Source organism: Vulpes vulpes, chromosome 9 (assembly GCF_048418805.1).
Source record: "Vulpes vulpes isolate BD-2025 chromosome 9, VulVul3, whole genome shotgun sequence".
Classification (NCBI taxonomy): Eukaryota; Metazoa; Chordata; class Mammalia; order Carnivora; family Canidae; genus Vulpes; species Vulpes vulpes.
Window position 1 is genome coordinate 17395122 of NC_132788.1, and position 12282 is coordinate 17407403.

The window sequence follows — 12282 nt, forward strand, 5'->3', positions numbered from 1 at the left end:
GGGAAGTCCTAGGGCTGCCATACCTGCACCTGTGCACAGAGCAGGGGCCTGGAGGTAGCAGGGCCTCACTTAACTCCCAGTTCAGCCTCCCTCACCCACACTCTGGCAGTGCCAGATGGGAGCAATTGGACTCTGAGCAAGAATTTAACCTGTAAGAGCAAATCATCATCAAATTCCTGGCACCATACTGAGATTAAATAAGATGTGTGAGAAATGCACTGCACACTGCCATTCACAGATATATAAGGTGAGCATTGAATAAAAGTATATATTTTCTGGTAGTTTCTTGAAAAAAAAACAGGTGATAGTAACTTTTTTTTTGAGAGAGAGAGAGCTTGTGTGAGTAGGAGGAGCTGCTAGAGGATGGGCAGAGGGAGCGAGAGAGAGAATCTTAAGCAGGCTCCACACCCAGTGCAAAGCCCAATGTGGAGGGGGCAGGGCTCGATCTCACAACCCTGAGATCATGACCCAAGCCAAAGTCAGATGTTTAACTGACTGAGTCACCCAGACCCTCCCCTCTTCCCTGATATTAATTCTAATAATATGTGGTGGACAACCTAGAAGAAATGGATAAATTCTTAGAACACATAAACTACCAAGACTGAAACAGGAAAAAAAGAAAAGAAAAGAAAAGAAAAGAAAAGAAAAGAAAAGAAAAAAGAAAAGAAAAGAAAAGAAAAGAAAACCTGAACAGACCAATAAATAGCAAAGAAATTGATCAAAAACCCAAAAACAAAAGCCCGGGGCTAGATGGCCTCACAGGCAAATTCTAACAAATGTTGAAAGAAGAGTTAATACCTGTTATTTTCAAACTATTCCAAAAAATAGAAAGGGAAGGAAAACTTCTAAATTCATACCAAGAAGTCAGCATTACCCTGATCCCAAAACCAGATAAAGACACTAAAAAGAGAGAGAAACAGTCTAATATCTCTGATGAACATAGATGCAAAAATCCTTAACAAAATACTAGCAAACTGAATCCAACAATATATTTTAAAAATCATTCACTATGATCAAGAGGGATTTATTCCTGGGTTGCAAGCATGGTTCAATATTCACAAATCAATGTGATATATCAGTAAGAGAAAGGATAAGAACTATATGATCATTTCAATAGACACAGAAAAATTATTTGACAAGGTACAACATGCATTCATAGAAAAACCCTCAACAACATATATTTACAGGGAACATACCTCAATATAATAAAGGCTGTATTTGAAAAACTCACAGCTAACATCAGCCTCAATGGAGAAAAACTAAAAGCTTTTCCTCTATAGTCAGGAAGACAAAGATGTCCACTCTCACCACTTCTATTCGACATAGTACTGGACTGTACTAGCCACAGTACTCAGACAACAAAAAGAAACAAAATACAACCAAATCAGTAAGGAAGAAGTAAAACTCTCACTATTTGCAGATGACATACTATATATAGTATAGTATATATAGAGTTATACGGCTTTGGTCAGAGAAGAACCCAACAGAGATTTGATGTGTTTATTTTTACTTCATTTCTCCCCCTTCTGTACCCCCTCCCTAAGGGTTCCCCAAAGTTGGAATGGCCCTCTCCCTTTCGCCAGGCCCTGGGGCATTTTGTTCAGTGTCTGAGCCCCCAGCCCATGGCCTGCTCCCACATCGTCTTGCATTTCTATACACTAATAATGAAGCAGCAGAAAGAGAAACTAAGAAAACAATTCCATTTACAATTGCACCAAAAAAAAAAAAAAAAAAAAGAAGGTATCTAGGAGTAAACCTAACCAAAGAGGTAAAAGACCTGTACTCTGTAAACTATAAAACACTGATGAAAGAAATTGAAGATGACAAAGAAATGGAAAGACACTCCATGCTCATGGATTGGAAGAACAAATATTGTTAACATGTCTATACTACCCAAAGCAGTGTACACATTTAATGCAATCCCTATCAAAATACCAACAACACTTTTCACAAAGCTAGAACAAATAATCCCAAAATTTTTATGGAACCGCAAAATACCCCAAATAGTTAAAGCAATCTTGAAAAAGAAAAGCAAAGCTGGAGGAAGCACAGGTCTGGACTTCAAGTTATATTACAAAGTTGTAGTCATTGAAAGAGTAAGGTACTAGCACAAAAATAGATACATAGATGAATAGAACAGAAAAGAAAACCCAGAAACAAACTCACAATTACATGGCCAACTGATCTTTGACAAAACAGGAAAGAATATGCCATGGGAATAAGACAATCTTTTGAACAAATGGTGTTGGAAAAACTGGACAGCAACATGCAGAAAAATGAAACTGGACCACTTTCTTACACCACCCACAAAAATAAATTCAAAATGGATGAAAGAAAAAAAATAAATTAAAAAAATGTATGAAAGACCTCAATGTGAGACCTGAAATCATGAAAATTCTAGAAGAGAGCATAAGCTGTAATTTCTGACATTGGCCATAATAACTTCTTGCAAAATAGGACTTCTGGGTCAAGGGAAACAATAGCAAAAATAAACTAGTGGGACTATATAAAAATAAAAAACTTCTGCACAGCAAAGGAAACAAAACTAAAAGAAAACCTATGGAATAGGAAAACATAGTTACCAATGACATATCTTATAAAGGGATGGTATCAAAATATACAAAGAATTTATATAACTCAACACCCAAAAGCAAATAATCCAATTAAAAATGAACTTACATTTCTCCAAAGAAGACATCCAGATGGCTAACAGATACACGAAAAGATGCCCAATATCACTCATCATCAGGGAAACACAAGTCAAAACTACAATGTAATATCACCTCATACCTGTCAGAATGGCTAAAATCAAGAACACAAGAAACAACAGATGTTGGTGAAAATGTGGAGAAAAAAGGAACTGTGCACTGTTGGTGGGAATGCAAACTGGTGCAGGCACTGTGGAAAACAGTATGGTGGTTCCTTAAAAAGTTAAAAATAGACCTACCCTATGATCCAGGAATCACCCTCCTGGGGTATTTACCCAAAGAATATAAAAACATTAATTCAAAGGAATACATGCACCCCTATGCTTATAATAGCATTATTTATAACAGCCAAGATATGGATGCAGCCCAAGTGTCCATAAAGAAGATGTGATATATATATATCACATACACACATATATATATAATGGAATATTACTCAGCCATAGAAAGGAATGAAATCTTGCCATTTGCAATAACATTGATGGAACCCTCTCTGCCTCACCTCCCTCCATAAGGACGATGTGGGAGCAGGCCATGGGCTGGGGGCTCAGACACTGAACAAAATGCCCCAGGGCCTGGCAAAAGGGAGAGGGTCATTCCAACTTTGGGGAACCCTTAGGGAGGGGGTACAGAAGGGGGAGAAATGAAGTAAAAATAAACACATCAAATCTCTGTTGGGTTCTTCTCTGACCAAAGCCGTATAACTCCCTTACCCTCTCCTCCTGACTCTTGTCACTCATTTGAGATGGCCATTGCCTCTCTGTCCCAGCTGGGGGCTCTGAAGCCCTGAAGAACTGGCCTGCTATCCTGGATGTGGTCAGGGAGGTAAGGTGACTTACCTTATATAACTTATATAATTTATATAACCTATGGGATCCCTGGGTGGCACAGCAGTTTAGCGCCTGCCTTTGGCCCAGGGCGTGATCCTGGAGGCCCGGGATCGAGTCTCATGTCGGGCTCCCGGTGCATGGAGCCTGCTTCTCCCTCTGCCTGTGTCTCTGCTTCTCTCTCTCTCTCTCTGTGACTATCATAATTAATTAATTAATTAATTAATTAAGCCTTATAATTTATATAACCTATATAACTCACAACACCCAAAAACAAATAATCCAATTAAAAATGGGAAGAATGGCAACCATAGAAGTGGTCTACTGTGCCCAGTGGAAAACTCAACGTGGTCAGGAGGGAAAGGTGCCCAGGTGTGGGGAGGGGCCACCGTGGGGGGGCAGTGGGGGACATGCGGACAGAAGAAGAGGGGCCACTGTGGGCTCAGAAGACCCCACGGGCCCAGGGAAGTGCTAACAGAATGACAGGGCTGTGTGAAAGCAGGATGGAGAAAGGAGTATAAGGAAACTTGGGTCTTCTGTAGGTTAGGAGCCCCCCCTGACTCCAATGTCTTAGTAGGGTACTTCTGGCAGAACTCAGGAGAATCTTTTCTGAGGACAGTACCAGGTTTGCATCCTGACACTCCCTGTCTCTGATCCTAATGCATGGACTTACCTCCTCATTTGGAGACAAAGGATAAAGATTTGGTGATGTTTCCTTCATGACCCTCAATCCTTCTTCACCATTCAAACACCTTTCCACTAGCTGAACTCAGTTGGCCAAGGAATTTGGGAGCCACTTTCTGCTGCAACATACATGGGGCACACACAAGGACAGCCACCATTCACTTGTCACTAACAGTTGGATGAAAAGGATGACTATTCATTATTTACTACATCAGGATTGAAAGGAAGTATCCATTAGATCACAGGGTCAGTAGCAAGAGGTGGGGTTTAACCGGGGAGACCCAGATGGAGAGGAGCCCTTAAGTGCCTTCCCCAAACCCAGCACTGCTACTGACACTGGGCTCTGGGCTGTGAAGGCTGAGAGAGCCCGGCACCTGCCAAGATCACAGGGCCCAGTGCTAAGGTGGGGCCTGGCCCAGGCCTAGACCTACCTCACAGCTCAAACCTAGCACTTTTCTACTCAGCCAGGCTTCTTCCATGCTGTACCTATAAAGGTCCCCACAATGATAGACCGATTTTTTACCCTTCTTCTAATGGATATTATAGAAGATTTCCTTACCAGATGACATGCATTATAAAAGCAATTCCTGTTTTTGTTTTATTTTATTGACTTAATACATAAGGGTGTAAGAAAGACCAAGCTGGTCTGAAATGCAGGTTTCAGATTGTACATTGGCCATGACCACCATGTAATTATCACCTTGAACCCACCTCTGAGCAGGGCCTTCACAGGTTCTGTACGTGAGTGACATATTGTGTAGAGTATGCAGAAAAGGGGGTGTTCGAATGATTGGTGAAATCCATTCCTTATGTGCATGGCTTGTAACCTCTCTTCAATTCTGATGCACAGGTTCCTGGGAAGAGGGTAGAAAGCTGATGAGTGAATGCTCACAGGACTCCCAGAGGCTGGCAGTGGTGGCCAGACACTCAGCTTTAAGCTGCCAGTGGAATCTAAACAGAATCTAAATCTAATCCTCTATCCAACCTTGATCTTTTCAATCCTGCAACTGCCAGGTACATTAGGCTGCAGCACTGCCAATGGAAATTATATTACAAGCCACACATGGGGGTGCCTGGATGGTTCAGTTTGTTAAGTGTCCGCCTTTGGCTCAAATCATGAATCCATAGTCTTCGGATCAAGTCCTGCATTGGGCTCCCTGCCTAGTGGAGAGTCTGCTTCTCCCTCTCCCTCTGACCCTCCCCCAGCTCATGCTCTCTCTCTCTCTCTCTCTAAATAAATAAGTAAAATCTTAAAAAAAAAAAAAGCCACACATGAAATTTGAATTCATGGTTACCACCTTAAAAGATAACAAAGAGGTCAAATTAATTTGAACAATATATATATATATATATTTTAAAGATTTTATTTATTTATGAGAGACACACACAGAGAGAAAGAGAGAGAGAGAGAGAGAGAGGCAGAGATACAGGCAGAGGGAGAAGCAGGCTCCATGCAGGGAGCCTGACAGGGGACTCCATCCCGGTCTCCAGGACCACACCCTGGGTTGAAGGTGGTGCTAAACCTCTGAGCTACCCGGGCTGCCCTGAACAATATCTTTTTTAACCTAAAATAATCAAACACATCATTTTCATGTATAATCACTAAAAGACAGTGAGATATTTCACTTTCTGTAACACTTCACTCAAAAGATAAAACCCATGTTCCCTCCACAGTGTCCTGGGTGTGTGATTTGCCCCCACTTATCCCCTTGACTTCTTCACCCTCCAGTCCACTCCAGCTGTACCCTAGCTTTGCTCAGAGAAGCCCAGTCCCTGCCCCTCCCTGGAGCAACAGTGTCTCAGGGATGGGGTGGGGGGGGGTGCTCCCAGAACTTCTGCTTGGCCCCTTGCACCAGAGATAGTGGCTCTTTGTGTCAGTCACCATTCCCAGAAGACCTCAGCAATCTGTTTCTGTCCCACTTGTCACTCAATTGTCCTTGAGGCTCTTATTATGTGTCTCTGACTGACTGACATGTTCGTCTGTCTGTCTGGATGCCATTCCAGAAGGAGAGCTTCAGGAGGCAGGGGCCCCATGCTGTCTACTAATACCATGCCTGGCACACAGAAGACATTCAATAAACACATGTGAAATAAGGGACCAGGAACCGTAGAAAGCAGAAGACTGGAAGGACATGCAGACACCGGTGGGGTAAGGGCTGGAGATCAGTCTTTCAAATGTACCTGCTGGACACAACCCATCCCAGGCACTGGGCTCTCAGCTAACTTCTGCTGAACACTGTCTTGCCTGGAGGCCTGTTGTGGCTGAGGAAGTTAGGACCTGTAGGGACAAAGGGAGGGCAGGCATGAGTGGCAGCCAGATCCTCCTCCCTCACCAGGCTGCCTCTCACTTTGTCTCCAGTCCAGCCTAAAAAAAGCAAACAGGCTGAGACCTTCCCTCTAGCTCCATACTCTCTTTTGCATTCATGTTTGTCTGTTGTCCTTTGGTACTAGCAAGTGACTTACACCAGAAAAACCTCAGTATTCTTTTCTCTTGTAATACAATAAAACGTATTTGTCCTACAAAATATGGGCGAGGAAAGTTTTTTTCTTTCTTTTTAAGATTTTATTTATTTTGGGCAGCCTGGGTGGCTCAGCAGTTTAGCACTGCCTTTGGCCCAGGGTGTGATCCTGGAGACCCGGGATCGAGTCCTGCGTCGGGCTCCCTGCATGGAGCCTGCTTCTCCCTCTGCCTGTGTCTCTGCCTCTCTCTCTCTCTCTCTCTCTCTCTGTGTGTCTCTCAAAAAAGATTTTATTTATTTTATTCATGAGAGACAAGAGAGAGAGAGAGAGAGAGAGAGAGAGAGAGAAGCAGAGACTTAGGCAGAACAAGAAGCAGGCTCCCCATAGGGAGCCCAAATGCGGGACTCAATCCCAGGACCCCAGGATCACAACCTGAGCCAAAGGCAGATGCTCAAACCAAACCACTGAGCCACCCTGGTGCCCAAGGAAAGCTTTTATAAGAATATAAAACCACACGTGAAGTCCTCAATTAGAGACAGCATTCATTATTTTCTTCCTTTTAGTTGTTTTATTTGACCGTATGTGTGAACTCATTTTCTCTCTCTTGCACATGCACACATACACACACACTTTTTAACAAATGAAGGTTATATTATGAGCACACTTTTTAAAAAGCAGGATATGGAGGGGCACTTGGCTGGCTCAGTTGGTAAAGTACGTGACTCTTGACCTCAGGGTCATGAGTTCAAGCCCTACATTGGGCATGGAGCCTACCTAAAAAAATTAAGTTAAAAAATAATGAAAACCAATTTTTGGAAAGCTGTAACTGGAAATCTAATTTTTTTCAATAAAGTGCTCATCTCTGAGAATGAATGAATGAATAAATGAATGAATAAATAAAAACCAGGATATGGGATGACATGTTAAGTAATGAACTTCTAACTTTAACCTAACCACCTCATCCCAAAATGAGCTTGCCAATATCTCACAAAATACCAAAAGGAGGAAATAGCAATACAGAAATTGGGCCAGTGTCTCTATGCTCAAAATGACATGAGGACAGCCAAAGAAATGTGATAGGATTAGCTAGTAGTACTGCATCACTGTTCATGGTCTCATTTTGAAAGTTGTGTTGTGGTTACAGGAGAGAATGTCTTCATTTGTTGAAAACATACACTAAAGCATTCAGGTATCCATCAGCTCTTTTTCAAACGGTTCAGAAAAAGGGGTTTTGAAGAGTTTTTGCAACTTTTCTTTAACATGGGAGTATTTCACATTAGAAAGTTAAATTAAGAAAGAAACAAAGAAAAAGAAAGAAGAAGGAAAAGTTAAAATAAAAACAGCTTATTTGGAGCCCAGTTCAATTGACTATATCTAAACAAGATAAAATGTAGCCCTCTCCCACAGAAAACCTGCCAAGCATCTGGTGACAGCTAAGCTTCCGCATGTTCCAGGCTGGGCCTCCCTGAGTCCAGGCAATGCGGGGTCTCCTTTCTCTTCTCCCATATGCTCTTCCCTCCTGTCTTCCTTGCTTCTCTTCCTCAGATTCTTTCCCTCAATATTTTATTATGAACATTTTCAAGCATTCAGTAATATATATATATATATATATATATATATATATATATATATATATTCGCCGCCTGGATTCTATATATAACTAAGAGTTTGCTATATCTGTTCTATTCCAGGTTTCTTTCTATATCCATCCCTCTGTGATGAAATTCAGGTGTAGGTATCAGTACATTTCTCTTAATACTTTAGCATGTATTTCAATAACTAGAGTTCAATATTTGTTGACAGTTTTAAATTTCACCTTATTTTTTAAATTATTTTTTTAGGTTTAAATTCAATTAACATAATGTGTTATTGGTTTCAGAGGTAGAGATCAGTGTGATTCATTGGTCTTTTTATTTTTATTTATTTTTATTTTTATTTATGATAGTCACACACACACACAGAGAGAGGCAGAGACATAGGCAGAGGGAGAAGCAGGCTCCATGCACCGGGAGCCCGATATGGGACTCGATCCCAGGTCTCCAGGATCGCGCCCTGGGCCAAAGGCAGGCGCTAACCCGCTGTGCCACCCAGGGATCCCTCATTGGTCTTTTTAAAAAAGATTTTATTTATTCATTTTTTAAAAAGATTTAATTTTTTTATTTATTCATGGGAGACACAGAAAGTGACAGAGACATAGGCAGAGGGAGAAGCAGGCTCCCTGCAGGGAACCCGATGCAGAACTCGATCCCAAGACCCTGGGATCACTACCTGAGCCGAAGACAGATGCTCAACCACTGAGCCACCCAGGTGCCCCAATTTTATTTATTTGAGAGAGAGAGCACAAGAGAAAGCACAAGTGGGTGAGCAGGGGGTGGGGAACAGAGGGAGAAGCAGGCTCTCCGCTGAGCAGGGAGCTTGATCCCAGGACCCCGAGACCATGACCTGAGCCGAAGGCAGACACTTAACTGACTGAGCCACCCAGGCGCCCCTCATCAGTCTTATATAATACCCAATGTTCATTATATCACATGCCCTCCTTAATGTCCATCACCTAGCTACCTCATCCCCTCATCCCTTTCCCCTCCAGCAACCCTCAGTTTGTTTTCTATGATTAAGAGTTTCATATGGCTTCTCTCCCTCTCTGATTTCATCTTATTTTTTCCTCTTTCCCTATGAATCTTAAATTCATGTTTCTTAAATTCCACGTATATGAGTGAGATCATATAATTGTCTTTCTCTGATTGACTTTTGTTTAGCATTATTACCCTCTAGCTGCATCCACGTCATTGCAAATGGCAATGTTCCTGAAACAGAGCTCCTGGAACTCTTTTAATTTCCTCAGTGATGAGGGTGATAGGTCTTTTGTTCTAATAGGCCACATTAGATTAGGTGGGCTGCAGGGCAGCTTCTGGGTGAGGGCTGGTCACTGAAAGACCAAGCCATGAGAGAAGTTTGAAATTTTCAACCTTACCCCCTATCCTCTGGGGAAAGTGAACAATGTAGAGATTGAGATAATAATTGACCATGCATCATGTGGGGAAACCTCCATAAAATCCCTAAATGGGGTTTCAGAGAGCTTCCGGGTTGATGAACACATTCACCTGTTGAGAGGGTTGTATACACCAACTCCACAGGGACAGAAGCTCCCGCTCTCTGGATTTTTCTGGACCTCACCCAACATACTTCTTCATCTGGCTATTCATTTGCATCTTTATAATAAATCAATAAACATGTTTCCCTGAGTTCTGTGAGCTGTTGTAGGGAATTATTGAACCTGAGGAGAGGATCATGGGAACCAAGTCAGACAAAAGTGTGGGTCACGTGGGAGCCTATTTGTAATTGACATCTGAAGTTGGGGTGATTATGTGGGACTGAGCCCTCAAAGGTGGAGTCTGCACCAACTCCTAGTAATCAGTGTCAGAGTACTTTGTTTCTCTCATTTCTATGTTTCCTTGTTACTTCATTTGGTTTAATTTTTTTTTGAGAGAGAGAAAGAAAGTGTGTCCTCTAGAGAAGGATTGGGGGTGGTGAGGGGCAGAGGGACAGGGAGACAGAACATCTTAAGCAGGCTTCACACCCAGCAGGGAGCCCGAGGTGGAGCTCTATCTCACAACCTTGAGATCATGACCTGAGCCAAAATCAAGAATTGGTCATTTAACCGACTGCACCATCCAGATGCCCCAAATTTATACTTATTTCTATGGCTGATTAATGTTGATCTTCAGGTCACAGATTTTATATATTCCTCCTTCTCAACAGCTTAAGTGAGACATAATTCACAAGATTAATAATTACACAGCTTTATATAAATCATTCATTTAAAGTATACATTTCAGGATGCCTGGGTGGCTCATTGGTTGAGTGTCTGCTTTTGGCTCAGGATGTGATCCCAGAGTCCTGAAATCAAGTCCCACATCAAGTTTCCTGCAGGGAGTCTGCTTCTCCCTCTGCCTGTCTCTGTGTCTCTCATGAATAAATAAATAATATCTTTTTTTTTAAAAGTACATGCATATTGAGTGTTATGTTATCCTGATGAATCAACAATTCTATCATTATATAAATGATATATAATTTCTTTGCTAATAAGCCCTAATTGAAGCTTACTTTGACATTAAGAGAGCTACACCAAGCTTTCTTATGCTTACCAGTTGCATTGTATATCTTTTCCCATCTTTTGCTTTTAGTCTATCTAGGACTTTGTATTTAAAGTGTATGTTTTATACAGCTTATAATTTCAGCTTGCTTTTTCCCCCCCAGAAAAATCTCAGCCTTGTATTTAGAGTGTTTATTCTAGTTACATTTATTGTTGTGGCCATATGTGGAAAACACAATCTGCCACAATTTCATTTTGCCTTTTCCTTAAAGGATATTTTTCCTGTACATGAATGAATAATGGGGCAATAGGTTTTTTTCACCACTTCGAAGATTCTGGGCTTAATTTTTTTTTTTAGTCCGTTTTCACTCACTGTTCTTTTGAGTGCAAAAATTTTTTCACTCACAAATTTTTTCTTCATCATTAACTATGACGTGCACAGGTGGTATTTTTTTATGTTTATCTTTCTTTGGAGTTTACTGAGATTTCTGAATATGTAAGTTGATGTTTTGCACTGCATTTGATAAAATTTTTTCTCATTTCCTCAGCCATTTCTTCTGAGTCTCCAACTTCACATATATTGCATGATATTACTCCACAGGTCACTGATACTCTGATCCTTATTTTTTTTTAAAGATTTTATTTATTTATTCATGAGACACACACACACACACACACACAGATGCATAGACACAGGCAGAGGGAGAAGCAGGCTCCATGCAGGGAGCCCGATGCGGGACTCGATCCCAGGTCTCCAGGATCACACTCCAGGCTGCAGGTGGCGCCAAACCAGTGTGCCACCAGGACTGCCTGACTCTGATCCTTATTATTTTTCAATTCTTTTTGCCTCCGTTGTTCGGAATGAATGGTTTCTATTGATCTCTTCAAGTTCAGTCATTCTTTCTTCTGCAATGTTCAAAATGTTAATAATATTCAAGAGAATTTTTTATTTCAGATAATGGAATTTTCAGTTCTAAAATTTCCTTTTGATTGTTTTATAGTTATCATTCCTATATTGAGATATTCTATTTTCTAATCATTTTGACAATCTTCTCTACAGACCTAATGCATATTTTAAAATCTCTCCTTAAAAGAGATTCTCTTATGAATCAGAGTTAAGAACCACTGAATTCAAACTTGAAGGAAGAGATATATAATGGGGAGTATCAGCAGGCAATGTTAAAATAGTTATTGAATGCATTAAAATGCATATAATTTTATAAATACTTATTGAGCATTGATTATGTAACAGGCATAATACATGCAAAGATGAAAATATTCAGTTCCTGTTCCAAGTGACTTGCAACCTAGTAGGAGATAGTAAAACAACTATAATAAAATGTGGTATTAATGTGACATATTAAAAATGCTCATACCACCAAGGACTTTTACTTTCTTTGGAGGAAAAAACAGTAGGATAATCAGGAAAAAGAATGTAGGAAAGGAGAAGGGAAGAAAAATGAACAGAGGAACGTCTCGTACTTTATAAAGAAGTCTTAAGGGAAACCCA

At 40.9% G+C, this 12282-nt stretch overlaps 1 long non-coding RNA gene across 2 annotated transcripts in view; it reads right to left on the reverse strand.

Moving 5' to 3' along the window:
- Nucleotides 1-12282, reverse strand: part of LOC112926812 (uncharacterized) — a 35956-nt gene that overhangs the window by 4531 nt on the left and 19143 nt on the right. For both annotated transcript variants that reach the window (XR_011994159.1, XR_003236411.2), the window contains 3 exons: nt 6401-6497; nt 4931-5073; nt 24-149 (listed from right to left, as the gene is read on the reverse strand). This is a non-coding gene — a long non-coding RNA (uncharacterized lncRNA). The remainder of the gene's footprint in view (nt 1-23; nt 150-4930; nt 5074-6400; nt 6498-12282) is intronic.